The sequence below is a fragment of the Pezoporus occidentalis genome, unplaced genomic scaffold (genome assembly GCF_034315485.1).
Source record: "Pezoporus occidentalis ecotype Australia unplaced genomic scaffold, CSIRO_AGI_Poc_V1 ctg15, whole genome shotgun sequence".
Lineage (NCBI taxonomy): Eukaryota > Metazoa > Chordata > Aves > Psittaciformes > Psittacidae > Pezoporus > Pezoporus occidentalis.
Window position 1 is genome coordinate 2,830,322 of NW_026913316.1, and position 25,255 is coordinate 2,855,576.

The window sequence follows — 25,255 nt, forward strand, 5'->3', positions numbered from 1 at the left end:
AATTGATTGGATTGGCTCCAGTTCCAGGCTAGTGTTGAGTTGTTTTTTTGTTTATTTGGAGATTGGATCTTTGCTGGAACTGTCAAGGCCTCCAAGAACCTGCGTATTTATGAATTCTCAGAAATGTGAAAGAAGAACCAGAAGATTATGGTTACCTGCCAGTTCAGAGCTAAAATGTGATTTGAAACTTCAAATACTAGCTTGGATTACGTGATTTTAAAATAGCTCTGTTTCAAAAAACAAACAAAAAATGTCACTGAAACTTCTAAATCCAGTTCAGTTGTCAAGTTCTACTCTGGCCAAAACTGGATGAGGTTTTTAGTCATAACTGCTATTTCAGTATTGGCTGAAATTCAGGTGTTGGCATATGTTATACTGTCCTTGGTTGAACTGTGACCTTACCAGGGCATTGCATCTCAGCGTGGACTGTGTCAACCTTTGTTGCATTCCTGTGAGTTGCTGGTCTGGCTGTTCTAAATATAAAAGACAAACTTGTGTTTGTAACTTTCCTAATTCTTTTTAAATAGGAAGCAGATGTCTTGAATAAATCCATTCACTGGTATTCCTTTTTTTTTTTTTTTTTCTGCAGTGATATGTTTGCATGCTTTTTTTGATGGATAACTGCTTCCTAGAATTCAGAAAGTTAATAGCTTGAAAAGAAGAAATTGGCTGATTAAGTTAGTTTTTGTAATTCTCGTAATGTTTTTCATTGTTGACAAATATTAACATTTTATATTTTTTTTTAAAGTCCAAAAAAAAGTTTGGAAATTATGATTTTAACCTTTTTTATATGGAATAAACAGCCGGTTATGTTGCTAGAGATATATTTTGGATATTCTTATACTGACTTAGTCAGGAGCAAGTGTGCAGCTGAATGCACTTAGGCCTAATACTGGGTATTGTTACCACATACTTAATGCTTTGACACTTTCCCAAATTTATCAGCTGGAAATCATGAGACAAATGGAAGTGGTTTATTACTACTTTGTGATAATTGCTTTTTATGTCCCTGCTTTTTGCTTTCCAGCTTTAACAGCATGTGGTTGATGCTCTGTACATGTATCTTCTGGGTTGTACTTGTCTCTTCCTTAGTCATATGCAAAGGATTGCCTCAATATTTTCCTGAAATGTCTGTTTGGAAGAGAGATGCTTGCTCTGATATGGAGGGGATAAGTAGGTAGAGTCCAATTATAGGGACTTGTAACTTGTATGTTAATTACTCAATGGTTTCATGGCAGTAAACCAGTTGACTCAAGGGGAATAATGCTGTAAAGCTGATAATCATAAAAACATGGAGTTTAATAAGAGTCACGGAAGATAAGAAACAATGGAACCAGTATAGTCTCTTGTCCTTGATTTTTATCTTAGCTTTTCAATGCAAAGATGGAAGTGATGAATTTTTAATGTTTGCAGTGGATTTTTGAGCAGCTTGAACTGACTGGATCACATTTTCATATATGTAACAGCTTGCTCTCTTCTAGACTAAAATGTGCTACTAAAACTACTGCATGTGGACTCAGAATCTTGTCCATTGTGTGCATCTGTGTGTGTAGACACATATATATGACAGTTGAACTGCAGTGATGTCAGTAGATGTGAACACAAGGGTGAGCCATGTTTGTCTAGAGTCTGCTGTGGTGTTTTAGAAGTTCAAGATGTTGGAGGAGCAGGGGATAGAAGATGATGGAAATTTTATGAATCTGAAGAATTGTAAGTTGAGCAAACTAAAATGAAGCCTGTTAGAGTTCTAAAGCAGCTGCTATCTGTTCAACATATGGATCTGGAGAAACACAGAACGAAGAATGGTGGGATTTTTTTTTTTTTTTTTTGAGCTCTAGTCTCATTAAAAGAAAACCTGAGTGTGTGAGTCTAGAAGAATAACTCTAGATAATACCCATGCAAAACCGATTATGATCATTGCGCATGCATTACAGATCAAAGAAACAGAATGGTTGAGGCTGGTAGGGACCACTGAGGTACTCTCGTCCCTGCTCAAGCAGATCAATTTCAAATATAAAAAACCCAATAGTTCACAGGTTGCTTTTGAGCAGATTTGATTTGTAGTCAAACTTGGATTGTCAGAGATAAATTCCTGTCATCGTTGTAGATACCAAATCCTGAAGCGTTTTGGTAAAGTACAGGATCATAAAGAAACCTGTTGACTGTTAAAAAAGAGAACTGTACCTTTGTTTTGTCACTATGGGAATCCAGGATATAAATGTCACCTACTTGCTATATCCATAACACTGGAAATGCAGGTGATATGGGGTGATTTGCTATATGAGAAATAATCTTATTTCCTGTATGTGGGCTTTGGAGATTGACTTTTTGCAGGGCTGGTTCTTTCCCCCTGTATTACTCACACCAGAGGGGCAGAGGTTTCCGGAAACTGGGGTTGTACTAATGTGTTGGTATTGCAGCCTTAAATACATGTTCTCATGGTGCTTGTATTCTTTCACAGCAGTTTGCTTTACTGTAGCCTTTGTACCCAAGACTGCTGTGTTGGAAGAACTGGAATTACTGATTGCTTTGACTGGCAAGTAGTAGGATTAACAGCCTCATACTGATAGGGGTATTTAACAAGGAATATAATAGTGGTTGATAACACTAAAGTTAGTGCTTTGCGGTTTTTAAGCATTACCTAAATATTCAGTGTTTGTTGTTTAATAAGGGGAAAATAGTGAAGCCTTGTATGTAAAAAAAAAAAAAAAAAAAAAAAAAAAAAAATATCTGTATGGGGAGAAGATTTCTGGGGGTACCTGTTTGATTGTATGATGATAATGAGTGCTGAACACCTGGATTCTTACTTTACTTATTTTTGCCCTCAGTATCAGTTTGTTTCAGTGTATTTTTTAAAAAGAGCTGCATTAAGGAATTAAGAGTGCAATGTACTTGCCCTGAGTTTGTTATGGAATGCTCTTTGTATTAGAAACTAATAGATGCTGATCTAATTTCATGAAATTGAGTACTGTGGGTATTTAGCTACTTCTAGTTAGAGAGATTTTTAAAAATTGAAATAGAAATAAATTTTCTTATGCATCTTAGCAAGTGTGTATTTTCTGTAATTACATAAATTGTAAGGTATTACTCAGTCTGGCTCTGCACCGTATAAAAGCATGCCTACTCCTGTTTTTCATAAGGCAAGCCAAGATGGGCAGTTTAGCAGGCAATCTCCAAGCTGGCAGAATGCCTGCTTTATAGAGAAACATGCTTCAAATGCATAAGTGATGAGCAGAACACTTTCCTCTTTCTATTGAAACTGGGTAAGATCAATGCATAGGAAATGCAAGTTAGAGATAACTGAGTAATATTTTCTTCTTTGTAACCTTTGAAGTAGCCATCACACTGAAAATTCTGCTCTGTTAATGTACAGAGAAACAGTCCTGATGTGGTGTTTGTTTTTATCTGCTGTACATTTACAGTAGCAAACCATCTGTGACTTTTCATGCTAGATAGTAACACTCCTTCTTAGAAGATGCACAGGGAATTTGTGCAGCTGTATCTTAGTTTAAAACCTCAAACACAGTAAGTCATTAAGCTTCTGTCTCAAAAAGAAAAATGAAATTGAAACTGGAATGTTGTGAGCTGTATTCTCATATGCACTCATCTAATAAATATGTAATATATTTTGAGTCACTTAAAGGCAGAGACAAGCCTTTGTTTTAATATGTTAGAACGGTTTATTTTAATGCTTTTATTTGTTTTTGTGGTTTTTTTTTTGTAGTCCTCAGTGTTAGGCATGTTATGTATATGCTTTGAATATGTGAACAGACATACAGTAAGTGACTAGGCATTGTTTTATATAGGAAAAAGCACAGTGCAGGTGAGCGGTGAGACAGGAAGACTTTTACATTTCTTACTTAGTTCTTAGGGAGAAAGATCTAGAGGAAGGAAATATCAGATTCTTCTTTTCCTGCCTTAGCAAAAAGAAGTATGTATTGTATAGAGATATGGGACAGTATTTCTATGTAAAAAATTATTTCCTGCAGACAGTCTTATAAATTGTAAAGCCTTGGTAATATTGTTTTAATTCTTTGCTTCAAGGTACACAGAGGATTTGTGCTGTGTGGCCTTCCTGGCATTTCTTCTGTGACAAGCCCAGCCTTTCTTAGGCATCGAAACCATGGACCTGAGTGTCCAGAGTAGCTGCCGTCTGCCTCATCTTGCCTTGTGCTGTTCCTTCCACAGCACCTAGGTCTTGTCTTCTCTCTACTCCTCTTCTGAACTTCTCTTGAGGGTTATCCTCGGCATCCCTTACAGACACGATTCGTTAGTTTATTGAACTGTAATAGTGAAATGTCTACAGTTTATGAGAGGTCATCCTATCTGAAGTATTGTTTATTTTGAAGTTATAACCCATTGTTTCTAATTGTACAAGCCTACTGTGCTGATCAGTGTGACTCCAGTTCTGTAGGATGACCAGTTATTTTCCTAGTATTAATCAACTGCATTAAATAGAATGTTTTACTGAGCCTTTTGAAATCAGCAAGATGGCTGAAATGCTTAGCGCTGAGTACAGAGATGAGTTTCTGTGATGTTTTAGAGTGATTTTCACTGGGGTATGGATAAAATTGTCTCTCTTTAATGAGTACTTAATTAATGTGGAAACACTTCATTTTCATTGTTGTTGAGATTATCTGTAATCACTGTGGTATAATAACAGTAGCATAATTAGGAAATAAGTCCCGTTTCTTGCTTAAAGGGATTTTTGACTTGTATTGAAAAGAGAATTATGTTCTTTATATAAAGAATTTTAGTAAACATCTTCATCTCCTATCACTTGTTGATATTTTTTCTGTTTAAGGGTTTAGAATAGCTTACTAGGAATTTTAATGCAGGAGGATAGGCTCTAGCAAGTGTCTAAAGCCATGATACTTTTTATCCTGGTAATTTTGTGTTTTCTTGCCAATGCAAATTAGGTTTTCATCACTTAATACAACTTTTCATCCACAATCCAACAATGTATTTATCGTGTTCTGTTTTTTATGAAAAGCAAACCTTTTTTATCTTGGATGACCATATCCCTTTAAAGATAATATCCTTTACATAAACAAAGCTAATAGAATGCATTTCTTCTCCCACATTTCCTGGGTTTCACACATATGCTGGTAGCTGAGGTCAGAGTGCATTTTCCTATGGTTCCCCTTCTGATGTATGATGCTTTCACTGGGTCACTTACATGTATTGGATTCCCTACCTCGCACTTCATTGCTTTGAAATACATCCATGTAAACTGTTTATTTTCTGTATGGGTATGCTTATTATAAATATTTCATGCATATTTTTAGAAGGATATTTTATTATTGAATATTTTATTTTGAAAAGGTAATTGTCATATGAAGTGGTTTCAGACTGTCATAGCTGTGCCCTCAAGTAGAGGACAAAATGGGAGATCTTTAATAATGAATAACTGTGAGAATTGTAATGTATGAGAATAATAAGAATTGACTAAGTTGTAATGACTAATTGTAATGAGAATAACTAAGTAAGGAGAATTGTTCTGTTAACCGTTGAGGAAACCTGGAACAAGGCAAAAGGTTTCCACCTTAAAACAAAGCAGTCGATGATGAATGGGAGTACCCAGGAACAGTGAAACAAGTCTGTTTTACGTTGTAAAGAACTGTGCTTTTCCTAGATATTTTTTAAGGCATCAGCAAATTAGCATGGGGAGGAATAGGAGAACAGTGAAGGGATTTGCGGATGCTGACATGAAGCCTCTCTTAAGAGGGATTGAGTGGGAGGAAGGCCTGATGATAAATTAGCAGCAGTGGCTTTTTGCAAAGGTAGGTTTGCTATTTTGGCATGAGAGAATTGCCTGCATATGCTGTTACTCACCCTGATACCTGTGTACGGCCTTAATCTGAAAGAGCCTCCAGCATGTGAAGGTATTGAGGAAAGCATTTGTTACACATTATTCTCAGCTGTTGTGGAGAGGTAGTGGAGATGGCAAGGGAAAGCATGCTTTGGAAAAGTGCCTGCTGAGGTAAGAAATTACTTGCAATGGCATTCTAAAAGAGGAGCATCCCTATCCCTTAAAAAAAAACCAAAACAAACAAGAAAACAACAAACCAAAACCTACAAAAGATTTTTAAAACATAAAAAATTCTAGTGCTTTTAGACAATTATGCCTCCAGGAATTACAGACCTCTAGGAAATTGTTTTGTTTCTCAGGGAATTTTCACAAGAGATAAAATGCTAATCATTTTACAAAGCATCTTTGGGTAACGTTGTCAATGTTTTCAGCGTGGATTCAAATTTATAATTTAGCGGTATTTACATTTATGCACCTTTTTCACGTTGCCTTTAAAAACCTTTCCTATTGTTGTATGCAAAGAAAAATTGAGAAGGTGAGAAATTCTGTTGTTACAATCTCTGTGAGAAAAAGGTAAACCTCTTTAAACGGTTTTCTTTAGAACACAGATTTATTGTGATACAAGCTTGTTTGCCTTTGTTATTACAGCTGGGTCAGTTTAAACTTCTTTCTGGCCTCTTTCTTCCCTGTAACCTTTTTGTGCCTCAGAGCTTGCTCAGCCCATGGGAAGTCTGGCACAAAGGAGGAGGACACTGGCAGTGTTTGGACATTTGTTCGAAGTATTTCTAGATGCCCAGCTGTCCTCAGTTGTTCTTGATGTACTTAGGAGGAGACCACCTCCAGTACTTTTTGCTAAATGTTTTGTCTTTGTTGTTTGTTTGTTTGCTTTACTTTTCAAGGGGAAGTTTGTTTTGCTTCACATACCCTTCAGTTGATCTTCCTTCATCTGGTGAAGTGCTGGAATATTGATGACTGTGACCAGTACTTACAGAAAGTTTTAAACTAATGAGCAGTTGCTATTTCCAGCAATTTTGCTGGAGAGTTTAGTTTTTTCAAAACCCAACTTGAAAAGTGTGTGTTCATGTTGGGAAAAGAGCTGCTTCTTCTACAGCTTCTAAATAATATGCTGAGAGCTACAACTGATTTAAAATGAAGTTTCATAAAGTACAACAAGGCTTATTGCAAATAGCAGCTGAGTGTAAGCAATGCATTTCAGGGACATCAGAGGAGAAGAAGCTGTCCCATCGTCACCCGTCTAACAACTGAGAGAGCTGCAACTAGTGTTCAGGCCTTCTGAAGAAGAGAGTAAAGCAGAATCATTGCTGTTTTCTTTTTTCCCTGTGTTCAGGAAGGCATTTTTGCATTGCATTTACAGTATGAGGACTACTAGCTGGGAAATAGTGCAGATCAGACACAGACCATGGACTAGTCCTTGTCAATAGGCCATTGGTTTTTTCATGGTTTTGGTGGAACAGCTGTTTTTTATAATCGGATCTCAGTAAATTGTAATTTGTGACTAGCACACTGAGAATGGATTAGCTTAAACATCTTCATGATGATGTGGTTAATCCCATGAGCTGATTTCTAATACTTTCATTCCTGCAGGCTTAATTTGGGGTTTTGGGGAGAGGATTTTTTTTTTTCTGTGCTTGTTACAGAAATTGTGGCCCTTTCTGTGCCTCTTTTTTCAATATTTGCTTCTTGTAATTAACAGAAAATGTTGCTGTTCTGGTCAACACCTTGAACGCTCTCCTTTTTATTGGTTATTGTTGTTTCTGTTGCCCTTCCATTCTTATCTTCAGTTTCCAGATTGTTCTGAGTCACAGCTGCTGCTTTCATGTTTTTCTGCTTTCCTCTGCTATTTGTCAATGGCAGTGTTAATGGTAGGATCCGTAGTATTGAGTTTTGCACAAAGAAGGGACTTTGATTTGCCCAGTCCAGGAGCAGAATCTTCATCGAAGGTACCTGTTCTGCAGGGTGACTTTGTGCCTTGACTTGAAATGCTTCTGAGATTCCAAACTTCAGTATCCCAACTGCACCTTAGGCCAGGATGAAGCAGCATCTCTGGCGACACCTTGTATGGTGGAAGGCAAAATGACAAAGCAGCGTGTGGATGCCTGAATTTTAGAAGACTGAAGTTCTCTAAAATCTTGCCTTGTGTTTCTTGCTGGCTGTTGTTATTTTAATGTATACTACAATCTTTTATTCTTAAAAGAAATATGTTTGTTGGTGTGAGTTCTGAAGTAATTATGCACAAAGCTAATGACTAGGGATGAAAGAGTTGTTGCAGCTTTCTAGTGACTGATTTTTCCCACTATTTCATGCTAAAATATTTAAAGACCTTTATAAAATGGTTTGGATGATCATGATAAGTGATTCTATCATTGCTGTATATTTTGTATACATGCATAGAATCATAGGGTTGGAAAGGACCTTAAGATCATCTAGTTCCAACCCCCTTGCCGTGAGCAGGGGCACCTTACGCTAAATCCTATCACCCAAGGCCTCGTCCAACCTGGTCTTGAACACTGCCAGGGATGGAGCATTCACAACCTCCCTGGGCAACCCATTCCAGTGCCTCACCACCCTCACAGGAAAGAATTTCCTTCTTATATCCAACCTAAACTTCCCCTGTTTAAGTTTTAACCCGTTACCCCTTGTCCTGTCACTACAGTCCCTAATGAAGAGTCCCTCTCCAGCATCCCTATAGGTCCCCTTCAGATACTGGCAGGCTGCTATGAGGTCTCCACGCAGCCTTCTCTTCTCCAGGCTGAACAGCCCCGACTTTCTCAGCCTGTCTTCATACGGGAGGTGCTCCAGTCCCTTGATCATCCTCATGGCCCTCCTCTGGACTTGTTCCAACAGTTCCATATCCTTTTTATGTTGAGGACACCAGAACTGCACACAATACTCCAGGTGAGGTCTCACGAGAGCAGAGTAGAGGGGCAGGATCACCTCCTTCAACCTGCTGGTCACGCTGCTTTTGATACAGCCCAGGATACGGTTGGCTTTCTGGGCTGCAAGCACACACTGAAGTCATGTTCATTTTCTCATCAACCAACACCCCCACGTCCTTCTCTGCAGGACTGCTCTGAATCTCTTCTCTGCCCAACCTGTAGCTGTGTCTGGGATTGCTCCGACCCAGGTGTAGGACCTTGCACCTGGTTAAACTTCATGTGTTGTATATGTGTGTATATAATCTAAGCATGTTTGAATCCTTGAATTTTAAGGGTGGTGGGAGATGGTGTTAGAAATATTACCTGCATATTTTTTTTTTCTCTGTTTCAGTGCAATTTACCTATCCAAGAAAACATCACAAAATAAAATCAATTGGTCATCTCCTGTGTTTAGGGCTGTTGTTGGTGGTTTTACTTCTGCTTTCCTTTGCTTACCTACTCCTTACTATTAAAATTGACGTTCTAGAAAATGGGAAAATAGTGCAACAAAAAGGGATGCTAGCATCAATAGAAATAACTATAAATATTGTCTCATTTTGTAGCTGGAAGTGACCTAGTTTTCTTAGGATTTTAGTGAGAGTTTAATGAAAATAAATACTGGCTAGGCTTAAGGGATGATTTTCATTGAGTTACTGCTTTCCATTTTATTTTAAACATACTCCTCTTTTTTGTTCACTTTAATAATCCATGACATAAAAGTGGTTCTTAGTTTTGCAGGACTAAGTTATGGGGGGTTTTCTAACAAGAAATTAGGAGGGAACTTAAAGCTTGCTATCTGCAGTATGAGGTACTAGCACATTAAATTAGTTTTTGGTTTGAACATCTGCTGGAGCAAACTCCTCTCCCTCCAAAGTGTGGTAGATGATATATTTAAAAAGAGTTTCAGAAGAGTTGCCATGACATTTGAAGTTTAATTTGACTAACCTTACTAGTCAGAAAAATGTTTCAGAACTCCAGGGGACAACTCACATTTGTTTTTCTGATCTTTGAAACTGGAGCTTAAGGTGATGATCCAAGATAAGTAATGAATGATTAGACTGTAAAATCACATCATTAAAGAGTGCAATAAAACACTGAAAAATCTTTTAAGAGTGGGCCATGAATTGAGTTTTTACTCGAATAATTCTCTTTGGGAGGTGATTTATTGGGAATGATGATGTGCTAGACTTCAGAGATGCTGATTTGCTATTTTTATAATACGTCTCAAGTTCAAGAAGTCCAATACCTACAATACATATCAAAAAAGAATCATTCCTGCAGTGTGTCTTTGAGTGTAAGTATTAGATCTTCCATGGAAGGGGAAGGATATCCAGAATTTCAATAAATACAAAGCTTTGTTTTCTTGAGGATCAAGCATAATTACTGCTTTGTAAACAACAATTAAGCCACATCTTTGTGTAAGTCCATCTTTTCTAAGTCTGAAACCCTATTTTGATAAGTAGGGAAGGAACTGAAATGATGTAACTTGTCTGCACAGAGCAAGTTGTCAAAATCCATCCAGAGCCATTCTTAATGCAATAGTTCTCCCTGTTCTTTGTCTCGCATGCCATTTGTTTCAGAGGGCCTTACTGCATTTTGTAATTTATAAATAGAGCCATTTTATGAAACAGATGGTTTAAAAATAGGGCTGTCTGAGAAGAAAGACAGCAGATGAATGCTTTTCTGCAGTAGGCTGAAATTATTGGAAATGTTTGATTCATTAAGAATCCACTTCCCTCAATACCTCTCCCAGTATTTTAAGGGTGAACTTCATCTGCTGCACAGTACCAAATGTCTTACTTTCCGATTGTCTGTCAGTATTTCTTATGAGATGGAGAACTGGCTTCCTCATTAGCCCTTTGGGAGCAATTATAGGTATTGAAAGGCTGAAGCTGAAGTTGAATGAATTCCAGTCTTGTTTGTTTGGTGTTTTGTGGAGACCAGTGGGAATGCTTATAGTGACCTGAATGTAATTCTTACCATGGCTGCTACTCTCCAGCTCTTCTTGTTCCTTTGCAATTGAGGGGACAGCTCTGGCATCCTTAACCATTTTTTTTTCCTCTATGGAGGTAGACCACACATTGGAAGTACTGTCTCTGTAAAAATAACTCAAAAGAAAACAAAACGATCCCCCTTGTTTATGCTGGTGCAAATGAAGGTGATGTTCCTTCTGTGGCAATTTCTGCAGAGTCCATTCTAAAAAAGGGGTGGGAGACTTACATTACTGTTCTGACTCTTCCCGTTCTCTTCTTTCTTTGAATCTTTGGTGCTCAGAGGCTAGTAAAAAAGCTTTAGTAAAGCTCTGACATAATCTTTTTGATGGGAAACAGGCTAATGCCAAATGTGAGAAGATCTCTGAAGAAGCAGACCGTGTCTCTGTTTAGTATGTAACACACAGCAATACTAGGTGGGCAACTAACTTGGGTTTCATACAAATTTCCCTGGAAGATTTCTGTTACGCGCTTTGGCGAATCAGAACAGAGGTGCTGTTGAGCAGCATTAATTGCTTTTATTGACTTTGCATGCTGTTGTACAGATGAGATGCCTGGAAAATGAGCTTGTTAATTTTGCCATACTGCTGTCAACAGACTTTGGCTTTTCTAAAGGTGTCACTCAATAGGCTATAGAGAAAATATTGTGATAACTGTAATTTTCTTCTTTGGCTTTCACTTGCTAAGTTTAGCTTTTATTGAGAAAGCTGATTTTAATTTACAAACTGCAAGCAAAGCTCTGAACCTGAAGAAACAACAGATGTCTTAAGTCCCAGGGATATATCCTCTGCTAGAAATTATAGCAAAATCAACTGTATTAAAAACCAACGAACAAAAAAAAAACAAACCAATAAAAGCCCCCAAACCACCCATCCTGCACATGGCCCACTCATCAAATTTTAGGTAACCAGTTGTCTGTAATGACTTTTTTTGGTTTACAGATGTTTCAAGAGGTGCAGAAATGAGGCATGAATTGAGATGTTGTCAGGAATGAGCAAATAGCACTGTCTCTTGTTGCAGTTTTAAGCATGTAAGACTGTGTAAATAAGAACAGGATACTTAGTGCTGAGTTTATTAACCTTCCACTTGATGACTTGCCTTATCCTTTCTATTTCAATGTTCATTTTGATTTCCTTCAGTTATTGAATCAGAATTTTCTCCCTTCTGTGCCTTAATGCCTGCCTCTCAAATGGGATCTGTTTTTGCATTTACAGGCTATGCAGCACTTTCCATTAATGTTCCATATAAAAATGAGGTGTTTGTCTTGACTACCCAATATAAAAACAGATGATCCTTATACTCTGTAGGAAAGAAAGGCAGCCTGTGTACCTAAAACCACTTATCAAGAAGTGTTTATCACTGTCTTTCAGTGTTAGCGTTTTTCTGAGCTGCAGTTTAGTGGATAGGAGGGTAAGAAATTACCGAGACATCGGATTCTAGCTTCTGTGCATAATAAAGTAAAAATGGAGTGCCCATATTTATTTTCCCTGCTCTGCTTTGTGTCTGCCTCCAGAACTGCCCAACTCTGTGTCCTAAACCACAATGACTGCCTGAATGTCTGCTTGCTCTACCGACCTTGGGACTTTAAGCACTAAGTACAAGGCCCATAGATCTTCTGGGGAAGAGCATGTTCCAACGAGGGAATAGAAAAACTTTATGTTTTTTAATTTTATTTTAATTATTAATGAGAATTCTGGATGAGAGAATAAGGACACTTCCTTAGGAGAAGGCTGTGAGGGAGCCGTGAAATGTGTCCCTGCAGTTTAGTGTCTAGATTATTAAAAAAAAAATATGCCCCTAACCTTCAGATACCTGACAACTGCTCCCAAAGTAAATTGTATATATGTGATACATTCCTCATGTTGTTAAAGCAGTGGCTTTGCCATGGGAACTTTTTCTTTAGTGAATCAAAGTAAGAAAAACAATGAAAAATAGAAGAAATCCAAAATGTTCTTAAAATGCAGCTGCATCTGATCTGAAGCTACAAGCAGTATTTACATACACGTTTAGTTCACAGCATAAAGCAGAAATTTGAAGTGGTCTGGGATTTTAAATGTGCTTTCATATTTCCTAATGCTCTCAGATTTTTGTTCAGTTTGTTCTTACCTGCAATAATGATTGTAAAATACTACAGCAATTATATGTAACTTTTTTTATCCTTTTACTTCAATGTTACTCTCTTTAAATCCCATTTTAACATTGTTTTTATCTAGGATAATGTAGTACATAATTCTGTGTGGTCTAATTTTCATCTATGATCTCTATGTATCAGTACTGTTTCCAGCACAATGTAATGTGAGAGCCAAATTAGTTTGTTTTGAAGGAATTCAGACCTTGGGGTGGAAAGTTAGAGTAAGTTAAGATGTGGGATGGGTAAAAGCACTGGAAAATTCAGCATGGGCACCAAGTGTGTGCATTTAGTCAGTGGTAGTGTTTGAACCTTATCTTAGACAAAGTGTGATTATCTCACAGATTTATCTGTGGTGCACGTTTCTTTTTGCTTTGTTGCATTGTTTCATGTTCTCTTACCTTTGGAGAATGAGAACTTTAGAACATGGCAACTTCTCCAGCTGCATTGTCTGTGTTTCTGAAGAGAGTACTAGTCCTAACATTAGGATTTCCATATTGAGTCTGGGTGTGTCTCTAGTTCTTTCCTCTCCTTGTTTGTGCTATTTATTTCCTGCTGTTGTTCTAGGAAAATTTTAGGGACTTGCTTGGGTGCAGATGTTTTAAATCAAATACCTTTTACTTCGTATATAATTATGAATGATCAGAAACAGTGGAATTGTACAAGTGCTTGCAGACAGGACAGGCATCCTCCCATCCTGTCCTAGTAAGCAAATTCTATGTCACAGTTCAAGTTGTTGACTGTTCCTACAGGCATTTCTAATAGGAGTTTCCTGGTTACTGGGCAGTTTGCTTCAGTTCTGTATGCCTTACTGATTCATACTATGATGTTGTGAATTAAAATCTAAATTGAAAGTGTTGCTTGGTGAGTTTTGAAGACAGTAAGGACCAATACCAGATACTGAAGTTAACATGGCATATTAATGAACGCCCCTCAGGATAACATGCTTAATCTCTCTGCTTTTCTGTGTAAGTTCTCCCAGCCACTTGAGTACACAAACTGTAGATCATCCCCAGCACCAGGTACCAAACCCTCTTCCTTTCTTTTAAGTTTTTACATGAAGTGGGTATCTCAAGCAGACTTGAAATACAGGAACAAAATCAGATCCAGGTATTCTGCTGTCTGAAGTGAAGGTATAGGACACCAGTGTGGCGAATGAAGAATCAGTTACTTCATGCTCTACTTAGAAGTTTACCCTTAAAAAAGAAAGTTAATGTAATATGCCACTTTAAATATAGAGTCTGCAAAGATTTGAGATACTGGAGGAGGGCAAGGAGGGCTGTAAAAAGAAGTTAGCTGTGGGCACAGTGCAGAGCAGTGCTGGGATCTGCTGCCTGCCGTGTCATTTAAGCCTAGTGCACAACAGGGAATAGTAGACATTTGCTTTTAGTAACAGCTTATGATGAACTAGACATTTTAATGAAATTCTTGACAGGTATCCTAGGTGTACATTAAACTCTTCTCTTTCCTTAATTTTGTTAGTACTGAACACAAGGGAAAAAAGAATTTGTTGAGGAGGAGCTTGGAAATTATGTGTGTCCTTCCTGGGATGATGCCCAGGATTAAAGTGTTTACCTCTGTACCTTTGCTTTGCCTGAGGCATTTGTGATTGCTTCAGCACTGAGAGCAGCCAGGGAGATGGGAGTGTGCGTGCACGTTGGGTGGCAAAAAGAGGGATAGGCTGCTAGAAGAATGCCAAATTATTGAATGCTTTCACTACTGATGGGGAAAACATTTGGCCTTGAGTAAGAATGTTTCAGACAAAGTTTGGAATATTTCCAGATCACAGCCATCATAGTCTTGCTGTCCCTGCAGCCACCTAGGAAAATAAATAAAAATCTAGAGCATTCAACTTTGTGCTGAAGAGAGAGAATAGCGAAGGAGCTTGCTGGGGAGGGGAGAGCATCTATCAGTTTGCAGCTTATGGTACCAGATGGACTGTGCTGTGTCCTCATGCATGCTGAGATGGAAGAAGGGAAAGCATCCGTCATTGAAGGAGAACAATTTAAAGCCTCTCCCCACTCCCCCCCCCCAAAAAAAAAAAATATTGAGGCAGAATATGAAAGCACTGTAGATATGAAACTCTTTTTAATTCTTTCTCTTATTCTTATAAATTATCCCAGTACATTTGGGCTGGGAACCTCAATTGTCTGGAGCTTGTTGAAGTGTTGCATCATGGCCCCCACCCTCCCTATTGTTTAGGAAATCTGCCTCCACTTTGAAAAGTAGACTACAAATCCATTTTTTTATCTGATATATCACAATTGAAATTAATAGACTTACACAGGATTTAATATGGTCTTCTGTCTTTAAAATGTAGTGGATATGATTTCTTTAAATCATTTTGAAGCATTTAGACTACCAAAGTGGCTAAGTCAGCTTGTGGAATAAACTGATGTGTGAAAACTGGCACACTGTACATTGTAATGGCATTTTATTGGGGTATTATTACTTCAGCTGCACAATTATGGGAGCCTGCTGCATATTAGCAGACACTTTCCTCATAACCTCAAGCTATATGCACTGAGTTATTTTTCTCTTCAGACTATCATCTTGGATTCTCCTAGACTACATATAATTTCATTTTTTTTTTTCTCTGAAGCAGTGTATGCTGTAGGCAATAGCGAGTGTAATACTTTCTGCATTGTTAGGCAATGAGAGTTAGCAGCAGCTGCAATATTCAGGATTAGTCTTTTTGTTATTATTTGGCATCTGCAGTACCTACATAAATCTGTTCAGTCCTGTTTCTCCAGAAGGCAGCTGGGCTCTCTGACAGGTGGAATGCGACCATAAAGGTTTCCTGAAGTTGTCACTGTACTTTGGAGTTCAGTGTTAATTGGAACTGCAGTTTTCACAAAGCAGTTCACTGAGATATATAAAAACTTGCATTTTATTTAAGGAAAGAGGAAAATGTTAAAAGACATCTTTACATTTTATCATGGTGAAATAGGGACTGATCAAGGTTCTCAAGGCTGCACCACAAATCAGTTGCTAAGCCAAAAGTATAATTCAGGTCTCATAACCCCAAGCTTCATCCTTGTCCACTAGCGAGCAGATGTCTCTGCATTAAGTATGCTACAGAAAATATATTAGCTGCTATCCTGCAGTACAGCAAATGTCTTTCAGAACAGTAAAAAAACCTCGAGTTTTCCTGAGGGTTGTGGGCCTTTTTCTCAGTGTCTGTCATCTAAGCTATTCTTGAATTTTTGAAATTGGATTGAAAAGGTTCACTGGCTTTTGCAGAAGATCAGATAAAACATAATGTTTTATTGTTACGTATCTAAAGATGCTTTGCTCAGGATTTCTCTTCTGATACCCATAGTTTTGGTTTTACCTTTTTTAGCTTACTTTCCTTCTTTGGAAAATAAAGTAGCCATATACAGGTTAATGAAAGAAAGGGATCAACTGTTTGGTTTCATGCAGACTAAATGCATAGGTTGCAGGGTATTCGCATTTGCTTTTTTTTCCCTCAATTGGCATAGATATTGAAGAACTTACATGGTGATCAGTGAAATTTAAGATTGATGTGCTAGCATGAGCTCTGAGAGTTTGACTTAAATTTGAGAATTAGTGAGGACATGAAATCACTTGGCAAAATTCCAGAAGAGAAATAACAACAATTGCCCATGGAATAAAATGCTATCAGCATGGGTGGAGTGATGTTAAGGCAATTTTTCTTACAGGTAAAAATTGTAGAATTGGTAGAAGCAGTATGGTGTTGCATTTTGAGAAAGAAGGGAGACTCAAGAAGGTTGTTCTGTGATGTTCTTGAAATATTTAGCCCCCTGCCCAAACAAAAAGAAAATAAAAGTTAACTCATCTGTCAAGTTTCATCTTAAGGACACACATAAATGCTAGAAACATTTTTTTAATCTAAATCTTGTAGACATGCACACACACACACACACAAGAATAGATCTTGTGTATGTTATGTTACAGTGTTTAATAATCCTCTTCATTGACTTTCAGTATGGCATTGATTTCTCTGGTCATGAAACTCTCAGCTTCTTGTGTTGTCAGTATTAACATGACATGTCTAAGAAGTGTTAGTCTTGTCAGTATGTTAGAGCTAGAAAAGTCTGTCTGGATTATCAGCCCTATGAACTTCAGGTTCAGGAAACAATGTAAGAGTATGGAGACATGTAGAGAGTGAGTACTAGTGGGAACAGAGCACTTGAAATGTCCTATAGACTTCAGTCAAAGACCAAAAAAGCATGAGGATAAATGGTGTTATGCTCAAGAACATATTTTTCAGAAGGTTTACTGTCAAACTCAAGATCAGAGGTGTATCAGAACTGATTTATTTTAAATAAAAATACTCAGTTGTGCCATTTGCAGAAAGTTTGGTAAAGGCCATGTTTTCCCTGCTTTTTGAAGTTTTCATGAAAGGCGTGACTTTAGTGGGAGCAAGACCACAATAATTTATTACTGTTTTTCTCCATCTCTAGCATTTTAAACTACATAATACTGTTCCTTCTGTCAGCAGTCTTAATAATGGATTATACTTTAAAAATTACTATTTTGGGAATCATGGTTGTTTTTGGCAAGAACTAAATGCTGCTCTTGAGCTATAAATCTGTGGTGGTTAGTTAAAAGGTTAAATTTACACTAACATGTCTTGTCACTTTGACCCAGATGGAGTTAAAGCAAGTACGTAGGGCAAGTTCAGTGGCTTTAAATGAGCCATTATTAGTCAAATCCCTGCAAAACTAAATAGCTGTTATGTCATCCTGTTTTATAATTTTCAGCCAGAGAACTCTGACTGACTGGCGACTTCACATTCTGGTCTATGCTTTTTGTTCTTATTTTGGCCCAGTGGAGAATAAAGTCATCCTGTGAACAAGATTAAAGCTGTAGGTTATTCATGAATCTAATTTTCTTTGTCAAGACCTTCCCTTTCAGTAAAACTGGAAAAAAAGGTACCATGGCTAATAGTATTAGCTATCAATATGCAGAATCTAACTAGGGGTCATACTCCTTAGCATTGGCATGTGTTCCAGCAAATGCAGTGAGTCTGCTTTATGGAACTCTTCTCCAAAGATGATTTTTGTATGGGCCATGTCTCATACTCTGATTATGTTGGATTTACCATGCCTATGAAGCGAGCCTGACAGACTCTGGATGAGTAAAATCTATTACTTATGTGGTTTGCATGTGGGAGTATATGTACGTGTGTGCTGATGTCCATGGTTCTTCATGACTTGGAGCTTTAGTTCAGCAAGGCAGGAACAATGCTGGAGATTATGGAGTGCTGGTGCTGCTCCTGTTTTTTCTGGATCTGATGTGTCTTCTGGCTCAGATACCACATATCTGTGAAGACCTGGACATTTCCCAGCCCTGCATGTAGCGCTCCATACATTGAACTTCTCCTCTGCAGTGTGGGTCAGTTGGTTGTTTGCTTCTTTGAGTTGGTTCTGTCGTCTCAAACATGGTGGCTGGGACACACTCAAGGACATTGTTGATTTTTTTTAATTTGCTCTGCTCTTTTTCCTAAAATTTCCTACATTTGTTTAGGTTTTACTTTACTTGATATTGTGATTTGAGAAACATATACAAACTGAAGCTTCATAAGAAGGGTATTCCTATTTCTTCATGTTCCTTGTGCCTAGATTTTGCTTAATAATTGCCATCTTTCTGCATCTGTTCTTTAGTCCAGCAAATAAACTGGATTTAATGAGATCCCTTTCCTAATGTGAGGACCTCTTCATCATCAAAAGAGAAAAATAAGTAATAATATTAGGTAGCATACATTATAAGAAGCAACGTTAGTTTTCGTAAAAAGAGCACAAGGTTGCATATAGCAGCTGTTCTGAGCATTCACCCTTGATTCATTCCTGAAAGTGGGCAACATTTGCATAATGCAGACAGGTTTTATTATTATTATTACTATTATTAATATTTTCCTGCCTTTCTCTCAATTTTGGCACACTTCTGTTCTTACATGATTTTCTTTCCTGCTGCCAGATAGCATCAAAAGCAAATAATTTGTTCAGTAGTGCTTTAAGCAGTAAATAAAATTACTTATATATGCTCTTTTCTCCTAAGCATAGATGGTGAGAGCACTGAAGTGGTGAAAAAGAGCATCAAGAGCATCTCCCTGCTGCTGTTGACACTTCAGCTCCACCAGCATCAGCAGAGGTCACTTGTCTAATGTGGGTTGTGATCTCTGTGGAGCAAAAGCCAAGGCTGGCTAGTGGAGTGGTGTGGAGCAGGTGTGCTCTTAGCCCTCTCAGTGTCCTTTTTTACCTTGCAAGGGGAGCAGTGGTTTCCATTAGGTGTATGAAAATCCTGGGTACTGGGTACCAAGGCAAGCGCCCAGCTGAGTGGGTGAGGTGAGGTTGCTGCTGTGGCATGCTGCCTGAGCAGTGCTGTGCAGCTGCAACAGGAGAGGGAAGTCTCAGCATGCAGACAAGCCGCAGTGTCTAGGCATGCCACGATTATTTCTTTACTCAATTCAGTGTGTAGCCAGCCTAATGCACTAGACAGATGTGAGAGCAGAGCCCCTGTCTGTATGACAGCGAAGGCTGATAACTGCATGTTCACTTTCCTTCATGTTCGCACTAGATTTAATTATACCACTTGGTTATACCAATGACTTCAATACCATATTCTAACTGCAGTGGGAAGCACCATTCCTATGTATTTATTAATAAATCTACTGAATATTTCTGGAAAACTTCCAGAAGTTTAGTATATACCTAAGTATATTTTTATCCATGTGCAGAAGGTGTTTTTTTTCCTTGTTTGCTTGGGTTTTTTTCTTCCCCCCCCAGTTTTTAAAATTTATGTGCTTCTTGGCAAGTGAAATGTTTGTTAATGAGAGCAGGGAAAACCAGCTATTTGGAAAGTGAGCTTGCCTCTTGTTTTACCTGGTCATTTTCATGAAAGTTTTTGTGTGAGATTGAAATTGGTCATCAGTTTCAAAAGTCCTTTTTGAAAGGAAAGGGTGGTAGATAGAGGCAGGAAGCACAGCCACTGTAGCCTTTTTACTTTAGAAAAAGTTGCAAAACCAAAGCAAAAGTAAACTAAAACATAGTTATATACCCCAAATTAAAAAAAAAAAGAAAAAAGAAAAAAGTAGGTGATTTTTTTGTTTTGTTTTGTTTGTTGTTTTTTTTTCCCTCTGTCTTCTGATTTTGGTGGCTTAATTTATGATTTCTGTAAGACTGGTTTGGTGTCGGTTGTGTAGGCTGAATTAGCCTAAGTTTAGATTAACTAAATGAATATTCAAGCTATTTTTCTAGTGTTACCCTACCCACAGCATATACTGTATAGTGCCCAATGAGGGTGCTGCTGCAGTCATTAGAACAGCAGGGTTGCCATATTAAGAGGTAAGGGGGAAACAAGGTATGAACCTGTAAAAATCCAAGCTTCGAGTTTGTTTCTGTGTGCATGCATATTTTCCCTAAATCCATAAGGTGGATTCATCATTTGCCTTCCTGTTTTGTCTAGGTAATTCTTAAAATGAGAATAAGAATAAACTTGCTAAAGCTTTTATTTTCCTAAAATAAAATCTGAGATATTTATGTAGAAACACAAATTCTGAAATGAGTGGTGAGGGGACAGTGGTGAGTTTAAGTGCATATAGAAAGCATTAGTACTGTCACGTTTATTTAGAAAAATTGAGGTATACAGCCTTATTTGTAATGTTTCAAATCATAATAATTCAGCTGCTCATTCTGGTGTAGTGAGTGCATACATAAATCACTAGCACACTACATCTTAGAGATGGGTTGCTTGTAGTTGTCTGTAGAACTTACTGTATGGTAACAGTTATAATTAATTACTTGACGAACCCAATGTCTTGGAGTACTTTGTCATCAACAGGGACAGGTGCTGGGTAGTTGTGCTGAGATGTTCAAGTATTCTCTGGTACATAGTAATATAAAAAGCAGAACTTGGTCCTCTTCCAAGGTTTAAATTTGCTCTTGCCGTTCTGAAAAGTGGGAGGCAAAGAAAAGGTAATGCAACATCTTCTTGACAATATAAGCTTTACCTACCAACTTGGATTATGAAAGTCAAAGCGACCTTCAATCCTTTATGTTCGATTGTGTCTCCCTGTGCTGTGGAGAACGCTACCTAAATCTGCTCTTGGCAACTTCTACAGCAGAGTTTGACATTGCTGAATTTCATGGAGGGGTGTGTATATATGTGCATATGATATAAATTCTTAATTTAGAATAAAATATGTAAATTATAAAAATCTGAATAACTTGTTGATAGGAGAGGGCTTAGGAGAAATTTTGACATGTTGGACATAAATCTGGATCTTGGGTGTCTAATCTGGAAAGGAGTTCTTGCTCATATGATGATTCCTTGCTATAAAATGTTTTTTATGCAGTACTACTTATGCATCTTGCAGATTTCTTGAGACTTTCATAGGTCAGAAAAGCACTGGAAAAAAATCGCAAGCACCAGTCATCCAGTACAGTCTGTGAGTAAACAGAGTGGAACAATGAGTCCTTTTTGTCTCAGGTCTCTGATTAGGTTCAAGGGTGAACTATTACTAGTGTATTTGTTCTGTGCTGTAGACATTCTTAATCTCAAGGAAGCTTAAATTAGATGGACTATTATTGTTTTTTACTTTTGAAGTGAAGTACCTTCTTGTCAAGGTGTTGAGAGCAGGAAACTGCTCTGTGATTCCCGTCCTCCTGTTTCATGTAAAGATAGCACTTGATTGATTAGCAGTACCTTCTTTGTTTCAATAAAGAAAACAGCAAGATGATTTTTTTGATATTTATATTGTCTTTGTCATTCCTACAAAATGGGTTAATGTCTTGAAGTGTTCTTGATGATGCATCTTTTTCTTGAAAATGTCTTTGTATTGTTTTGAGACGCTAGACAGTGACTTCGGTTTTCTCTTGAACTTCCTGCTTTATGGAGAGATAAAAGAATACTAAAGTTTTGCCCACCTGAATTTTGTCACAGATTTCACTTAGGGCCTGCATTAGGCACATTTAATTTTAAGTTGTGGTTAGAGTTCCATGGGAGATTTTTACAGTGAGGATTTTTCTCAAATTCGTATGTCCCATGGATTTTGTTAGTTCTGTTACAAGTACTCGTCTTTTCTGGTTCTTATCCCAAGCTGACAGTTATTTTAAAGAATTATTTTTCCTGCTGCTTTGTTTGGTTCTTGTTCATGCTGTGTGGTTCAGTGCCTTACATCTCTAATTTATTGTCTTGAGAGACAGATGGTTTATGACTGCTATAAATGTCTGAGAATTGCTGATGAGCTGTCTTTTCAATACCTATTATTTCTCTTTTATGTTTCCTTATCTCCTAGGAGCCCACAGGGTAGACCCAGGACCCCACTGTGCTAGGCTCTGCACAAACGCTGAACAGGGGCAGTAGATGATTACAGAGGAATGGTGACTAAAAGGTAGGTAAGAGATTGTGCAGTGGGTAGATGCTGATGTCATGGAGAGATTGTAAGATGCTGTCTGTGAAAAGACTTGTGAGATGGCTTTGTAGACCGTTACAGTTATTCTGCCTTTCTTTCCTCCCTAAGCTAAAGTAATGCAAGAAATGGAAATGGGAGGAGTGCAAGGAAAGCAACCTGCAATTCTCCTTTCTTCTTCCCTCTCTTAAATTACACTCAACTTGGAAAAGGAAAACTACATAAATTGGGTATGTTTATTTAAAGACAAACTAAAAGTGCAACTGTAAGAGTAACATGTTTGTAGGTGGCAGAGACACTATTTCAGGATGCTGTTTTGAAGGCTCCACACAAATGCCTACCGTCAGTCTAAAAAGAATTAGGAAAAGGAAGCCTTTATAGCTAAATGACAAGGTAGAGAAGACTATTAAAAGCAAGAGAACATCTTAAAAAAAGATATGGTTGTGTTCAAAGAAGGAAGTAAGACCAAAAATATCCTACTGTCAGGCTAAACGGAAAATTAATAAATGCTTTTCTTTTGTCCTTTAAAAAAAAAAAAACAAAAAACAACACAAAACACACTAGTATCAGGAAGCCAGTCGAAGAGTCTGCGTGGCTTGCATATAATGACATCATGAAACGAACAATCTGAGATAAAGCCATGGCAGAAAACTAAATAATTCTTGTGTAGATGTAGTTACCACTGAAAAGTGTGGGGTGGCTCCTATTTTGGAAGCCTGCTGTGGGAGGCTTATGAGATTGCCTTTCTCAGCTGGAAACATTTGTAAGAGAGGTTGTGGAACAAATTGCGTGTTCCCTGTTTAACAGGTGCAGATGTATCTCACCCAAGTGTTTAAGGAATGGAAGGGTGAAGTAGACCAGCTACTGATTGTGGTGTGCAGCCTTTTGCTTTAAAGTATCTCTGCTGTTGAGAACTTGAAGATGTCTAATTTGATGCTGTCTTTTAGAACGCATTCATGTGGAATCAGGGAGCCTAGAAACCAATAGGTCTATTGTTTAAATTGAGTGGATTAATTTAAAAATTAGATTAGAGGCTGGTTTAGAAAAACCATCAGATAAATATGATGGAGATAAGAAGGAAGAATTGATTTCTATAAAGGGGAGCCTGATGAAGAGGAAATTTAGAAATGGGTTAATATTAGCCTTTAAATACTTGAAGGATGCTTACAAAGATGACACAACCAATGTTCTTAGTAATGGCAAACAATGTAGGAGGGGGTTAACATACACAGATTGCAGATTGAAATATTCCGATTGGGCATTATAGGAAAATCTTTTTTCACTAGGAGGGTAGCAGCACTGGAAGAAGTTACCTGGAAAGCAGGGGGTGTCATCTGTCTGAGTGGAGGCTTTCAAGTCTCAGTTGGACAGTTGTTCTCATTACTTAGTTGAACAGTTGATCTGATCTACTGTGTCTTTTAGTGATTGGTCAGACTGGATGACTCCCAGGGATCCCTTCCTGCCAGAACTTTTGCAATTAGAAGTCAAGTCTTACTAAACTGTTGTCGTCCTTTGAGGGAAGTAACCAGCATACAGATGAAAGAGATTTTATGATGTATTGTTCTACTTTTTGAAAAGGCATTTTGTATTCGAAGTCCTCTCAAAAAAACCTTCTAAAAGAACTGAACAGGCACAGGTTAAGAGTGAGGACTGCAAACTTTGTAAATAATTGGTTAAATGGTAAGAAACAAAACAGAAAAATATGTTGGATATCACCAGTGGGTTTCCACAGAGATCTCTGTGAGTGCCCAGGGAGATCTTCATATTCATAAGTAGATTGGAACAGAAGTGTGGTGACAAGGTTTGATTCTGGAACTAAGTTATTGAGGGAAAAAGAAGGCAAAGGAAAACAGGGCAGACTAAAAAACTGCAGAAGACCCTTATAAAACAAAGTGGCCATTAAAATGGTGAATGAAATTCAGGATCGGTAATGGTAAATTATTTTGAGCTGGCCTGAGATCTTGGGACAGTAATTTTAATTAAAATTGGGAAGCAGTATTTTAAGAAAAAGAAAACAAACAAAACCCAACAAACAACCCAGCTCTGTAGTAGCAGTCAGAAGGCAAATTTATGTCAGGAATTGCTCTGAAAGGAAAGAAATCAAAATATCATTAGGCCAGTCTCTAAATCTGTTTTGGTCTCCTTATGTCAGAACAAGTGGAATAGAACTGGAAAAGGTTCAGAGCAGGGCAACAAGAATGAAGAAAGGCAGCAGGGTGCAGAAGGCATCCATGGAGCAGCTTCCCTGCAATAACAACTGGCTATATGAGAGTCACCAGACTGGAGAAGAGATAGTGGCCAGATGCTAATGTTAAGAGGTCTGTAAAACTGCAAGAGCTGTGAGGTGTCTGGATGGGAAATGAATACTCAGTACCACCTTATTTTTGTATTAGAAGAGGTATCAGGTGAAACAGGCAGGGAACAGTTTCAAAGCTAGGAAAAGAAGGTTTTCTTTGCATGATGTGTAGGTCAGTTCTGAAATTCCTTGCCATGGGATCCTATGCGTGTTCCATGGGCATAAAGATCTGCTGAACAAAGTTGGAAAAGGAGGGAGGAAAAAAAAAAGGTTGCAAACCAAGGTATTGTTTCTAGGTAAGGAAGTCGCTGAGCTGCAAATTGTGGAAAACTGTGCAGTAAGTGCTGTTGGGAGAATGGGGGAGAGTGTTTCTGTACAACTGCTCTGGTTTTACTATTGCCTTAAACATCTGTTCTTGGCTGCTTCTGGAGACAGGAAACTGGGTCAATCTGGATATTTAGTCTGAGCCAGTTTGGTCATTCCATTTGGGTTAAAACATCCAGCCTGGCCCACTACATTGGTTCTTACATACTGTTCTGTGAATAGTAAGGTTGCAGGGTGCAGTATCCGAGGAGAACTCTGTTGATGAAACCATTCTAAAAAAAATTAAGCTCTTATGTAATTTGAGGTCTTGCACTGAGCTTGGAGACTTTTCCATCATTGTAAGATAAATGCTTTTTATCTTATTTTGGCAC

The 25,255-nt window shown here is 37.9% G+C and overlaps 1 protein-coding gene across 11 annotated transcripts in view; it reads left to right on the forward strand.

The window, feature by feature from the left end:
• Positions 1-25,255, forward strand: part of SEMA5A (semaphorin 5A) — an 844,194-nt gene that overhangs the window by 61,283 nt on the left and 757,656 nt on the right. For 9 of the 11 annotated variants that reach the window (XR_009963244.1, XR_009963245.1, XM_062610854.1 and 6 more), the window contains one exon: positions 22,151-22,246. The exons of 1 other annotated variant lie outside the window; for it this stretch is intronic. The gene's annotated coding sequence lies outside the window, so the exon portion shown is untranslated. Of the gene's footprint in view, positions 1-18,927; positions 19,080-22,150; positions 22,247-25,255 lie in introns of those variants that run through there. One more of the 11 variants, XM_062610858.1, reaches the window with a different exon arrangement.